This window comes from Somniosus microcephalus, chromosome 13 (assembly GCF_052327205.1).
Source record: "Somniosus microcephalus isolate GS21.2 chromosome 13, FLI_Smic_1.0, whole genome shotgun sequence".
Taxonomy (NCBI): domain Eukaryota; kingdom Metazoa; phylum Chordata; class Chondrichthyes; order Squaliformes; family Somniosidae; genus Somniosus; species Somniosus microcephalus.
In genome coordinates, this window is record NC_140999.1 from 79,428,644 (window position 1) to 79,433,774 (window position 5,131).

Here is a 5,131-nt window from a genome sequence, read left to right on the forward strand (position 1 = left end):
CTGGGACGGGAGTGGATCCGAAAAATAAAATTGGACTGGCAGTCCCTAAACACCATGACGGTGGATTCCGAAAAAGAGGATGTCAAACCTGAACGGTTGTCCAGAATATTGGACGAAGCTAAGGAGGTATTCCAGCAAGGACTGGGAACACTGCGAGGTATTAAAGCAAAGGTTAAGATTGCAGAAAATGCAAGCCCAAAGTTTTTTAAGGCCAGATCAGTTCCTTACGCAATACGACCAGCGGTGGAGGCAGAACTAGAAGAACTTGAACGATCAGGGGTTCTGTCAAAAGTGGACTGGAGTGAGTGGGCCACGCCCATTGTTCCCGTCATGAAGTCCTCACCGAGTAATAAGCCTGGGGGACCGGGGAAGGTCCGTATCTGCGGAGATTTCAAGATTACTGTGAATCCGGTGCTTCACACAGTACAATACCCGCTTCCGCGGATTGAAGATATCTTTGCTTCGTTGGCTGGAGGGAAACATTTCACGAAAATAGATCTGGCTCAAGCATATCTACAGATGGAGGTCGAGGAAGAGTCACGCCAGTACCTCACCATCAACACTCACAGAGGCTTGTATCGCTACAATAGACTGGTCTTTGGGGTAGCTTCGGCACCAGCAATTTGGCAGAGGGCCATGGAACAGGTGTTACAAGGAATTCCAAGCACGCAGTGCTACTTAGATGACATTTTAATCACGGGAATAGATGAGGAAGAACACCTCACGAATTTGAAACTGGTACTCACCAGGTTGAAGGAGTATGGCCTTCGGGTTAATCGCAAGAAGTGTGAGTTCTTCCAAAAACGGATCTCATACTGCGGTCATGTCATTGACCGAGAGGGACTACATAAGTCACCCGAAAAGATAGAAGCGGTTGTGAAGGCCCCCGCCCCAGGAAACGTATCACAGTTAAGATCATTCTTGGGGTTGATTAATTACTATAACAAGTTTCTGCCAAATTTATCCACGGTACTGCATCCGCTGAATGACCTGTTGCGGAAAGAAACACCATGGAAGTGGAGTGAGGAATGCAAAAAGGCTTTTCGCAGAAGCAAGGAGTTGATTAACCATCGGGAGATCGTCGACAAACCCCGGGCCGTTTGCTGAGACAAAACTACAGAAGAAACCTATATGAAAGCCGGCTAGAGGCTTCCAACCGTGGTCAAGCAGATGGTCTCTTCCCCTGCATCGACATCCAGGCTCGCTGAGATCCAGCCTGTCCATGACCTTCACCTCGAGGAAGAGAAGGCGCGTCGCAGCTTGCAGCCTGCAGTGCTGACCACGAGGAGACAGGACGCCTGAAAGGATCAAAACGCAGACCTGTTTCAAAACCTTGCAATTCCTAGTTGGATTGGTGAGCATGTTTCTGGCCCTTCATAATCAGATCTAGATAGGTTAAAGGGGGTGGTTATTTTGGGTATAATTAACATGAGTTGTTGTCCCTCGATGTTCCGTGTGTTTCCCCATTTCATGATGACTTTTGTAAAGTATAATATGCCTGTATCTATTTTAGCTAGTACTGTATTGTTATGATTTGTTTTTCCCTCCCATGTACCCTCTTATTTGCTTGCATTTGATTTGTTTTTCTTATGCAATAAAATTTCATTTCGTTTCATTAAACTTGGTCTATAAGTGTATTCTCTGCATTGTAGCTCCTGCACCTAAGTCCAGTGTCTAGAACCTAAGGGGCGAGTAGGTCGAACCACTCAAGGTTTTACTGTGCAAAAGAGAGAGAGAGAGGCCTCTGGCGAGAGAAACCTCTGCGATCTCAGAGAGAAAACCCCTTACAAGTTCTATCGGTGATCTGGGACAGTACAAGTTGGTTCTATCAGTGATCTGGGACTAGTACAGGTCGGTCCTATAATGATCTGTGCCCAGTTGTAGGATTCTCAAAATTCCCACATTTCCCAAGTTATTAATAAGGGACCCTGAAGGACAAGTTATTAACAAGGGCACCCTAAAGGGAATGGCTTTTGGACTTTATGGCAAAACCTGCAAGGTTAAAGCAGGACGTATGAGGAGAGATTGTGTCGATTGGGCTTATGCTCGCTGGATTTTAGAAGATTGAGAGGGGATCTCATAGAAACCTATAAAATTCTGTCAGGCTTCGGACAGACTAGATGCAGGAAGGATGTTTCTGATGGCCGGGGAGTCCAGAACCAGGGGTCATAGTCTAAGGATAAGGGGTAAGCCATTTAGGACTGAAATGAGGAGGAATTTCTTCACCCAGAGAGTGGTGAACCTGTGGAATTCTCTGCCACAGAGGGTGGTGGAGGCCAGTTCATTAAGTATATTCAAGAAAGAGTTGGATATATTTCTTAAGGCTAAAGGGATCAAGGGATATGGGGAGAAGGCAGGGACCGGGTACTGAATTTGGATGATCAGCCATGATCTCATTGAATGGCGGAGCAGGCTCGAAGGGCCGAATGGCCTACTCCTGCTCCTATCTTCTATGTATCTATGTATCTATGACCCTGCAAACAGTATGTCAAGTTCAAAACCTTAGAACCTGACATGCCTGGGCCTGTGGGAGACAGCTTTGACTTGTTATTTTGAAACCAGACAACTGGATGAGACAGAATATGCATTCTTCCCTTTAAAACAAATCAACTCAGGAAAAGACTTAAAGCCCATAAATAATCGTTTACAGTTCAAACTAGCTACCAAGCCAGGAAGACGCCGATTAACATTATGTATAACAAACACCCAAGACATTAAAAGCCATTTAGCAATGAGACAACCGCCCAAAACCCAGTTAAGATGAATGGCTATAATCACCTTAACGAGCCCGCCAAAAATCAGACAAGGAACTAACCCTGATTTGGCACGCAGATAACAAACTCAAAAACAGTATAACTGTAGGCCCACCCGAAACCATTCGGAAAAGCACTAGCTATCGACACGACACCAGGGGGGGCCAAGTGAAGCCAACAGGAAGGCTCATGCAACATCACGGCGAGGGGGCACGGTGGGGCAGGCTCGACATGAGGACCGACCACGAGCACCACGGTAACAGAGAGGGCCGGGTAAGCCATACCTTCAGATCATTACCACTACACAGGTGATGATCTAGGCCACCGCGACTGAGCCGACACCAAAGACCGCCAACTGAACCCCAGCCGCCACAAAACCTGACGACCAGACCACCACCGGAAGAACAAAACCTGAAGTTTTCCACTCTACAAGCTAAAGTACCCAACAAAGACTTTACTCTCCCTATTTCTAACTAAGAAAAGTGGGTACTTACCAGACAAATCCACAACTGCACACATACTGCATCTGCGGACTCCACCCAACTGAAGAACCTTCGCAGATTCTAAGACTGGGACCACGTGGTGGTGGCAGGCCCCAAAGGACACAAAGAGCGAACCCCAAAAATGCAACTGGCTTAACTGACAGGATTCGAACTGTCAAGAAACCCCTATTGGTGAGCATAATCCCTGGCCCCTTTTTGCACAATTTAGTTAGATATTGGGGGTGGGACAATGGTAGGGGGATTATTAATGTGATTTTCCCTTCTTGTGCCGTGTGCTCCCCATTCTTAATTAAGTGTACTCTTGAATGTCTGTAACTACTCCAGTAATCTAAGCGTGTAATTTTATTGTGACTCTAATACACACAGTTTTCTTGTACCAAACCAGTTGTCTACTCCAATTTTGTATCGCAGCCTGTACCTAAGTCCAGAGTCTAGAACCCAAGGGTGTGGGAGCGATTCGAACTGCTCAAAACAGTCAGGGGCAAAGCTGACTCAACGCACCACCCCCTACACAGTACAGGTCGGTTCTATCGGTGATCTGGGCCCAGTGCAGGTCAGTTCTATCTGTGATCTGGGACAGTACAGGTCGGTTCTATCAGTGATCTGGGACAGTACAGTTCGGTTCTATCAGTGATCTGGGGCAGTACAGGTCAGTTCTATCGGTGATCTGGGGCAGTACAGGTCAGTTTTATAGTGATCTGGGACAGTGCAGGTCGGTTCTATCGGTGATCTGGGACAGTACAGGTCAGTTCTATCGGTGATCTGGGACAGTACAGGTCGGTTCTATCGGGGATCTTGAACGACTCACGCTACCCCCTCCCTATTTTCTGCCACCTGAATTATGACAGAGGGGCAGCGGAGTGTCTGAGCCAGAGCAGTCACATGACCCGGTGAACAGAACATCACAAAACACAAAAAGCGTGACTGGTATTGAAATTGGAATTAAAGGCAAAGGTGACAATCAGTCAGAGCTGGGAAAGTAAATAGAAAGGAGAAAGCATGAAAGAGTCAAAGTGCTTTAGGACTGGTCTGCACGGAACTGGTCCCAGACCACTCAGGGCAGTTGATAACCGTGGCTACAGGATGTCATTTGGAGGCAAGCTGGATAAGAAAGCCGGAAGCAGACTAATGAGGCGGACTCACCGTTCTTCACTAATACAAGCACCACCCCTGTTGAGATGTTATTCCCTTCCAGTATCTCATTTTCTCCCAGTTGTTGACCTTTGTAAGTGAAACTCATCTTCCAGGAGGTGACCCCCTGTCTCACTAAGTATAGACGAATGTGTTTTATGGTGTCTTTCGGCCTCACCCTGACTGTGACCATCTGCTGACCATCAGGGAGCTGAACCCTGACCTCACTTCTCATCCACTGAGAAAGCAGTCTTTGCACCACCTACATCGTAGCTCAGTAACGTCCTGGTGAACTGACAGTGCCTGGACGGAGGGTGCTGACTGAGGCACTGACAGCTGACTGGGTTTCATTCTTCAACTGCGATAAACAAGGAGCCTCCCTGCCCTCTCATCTTACAACTGACTATCCCAACCCAGGCTAGGAACCGGTTCGCCAACATTCTTTCACTTACTTACCGACACAAGCCCGATTCTGGTTAACAAAGGAGTTACTGGCAGCAGCAGTAATACGCCTAAACCTGCCAGTAACCGTCCCAACACTGAGCAAATACTCACAGTAACCGTGATGAAGATCACAGGATTCCAGCTCTGGGGACTCCCAGCACTATGCACACACTACCAATGGACACAGTAGCAATCTGGGATAGTCCCACAACAACACCCTTAACCACTCCGAGAGGACTATCCCGATAACCTTCCTCGCATGGAGAGCACCGCCTCCCAACTAACTCTCAGCATACCCCG

The 5,131-nt window shown here is 47.5% G+C and overlaps 1 pseudogene; it reads right to left on the bottom strand.

Annotated features, from left to right (window-relative positions):
• Positions 1–3,069: 3,069 nt before the first annotated feature.
• Positions 3,070–4,655, bottom strand: LOC147108434 (ubiquitin domain-containing protein TINCR-like; annotated as a pseudogene).
• Positions 4,656–5,131: the final 476 nt, after the last annotated feature.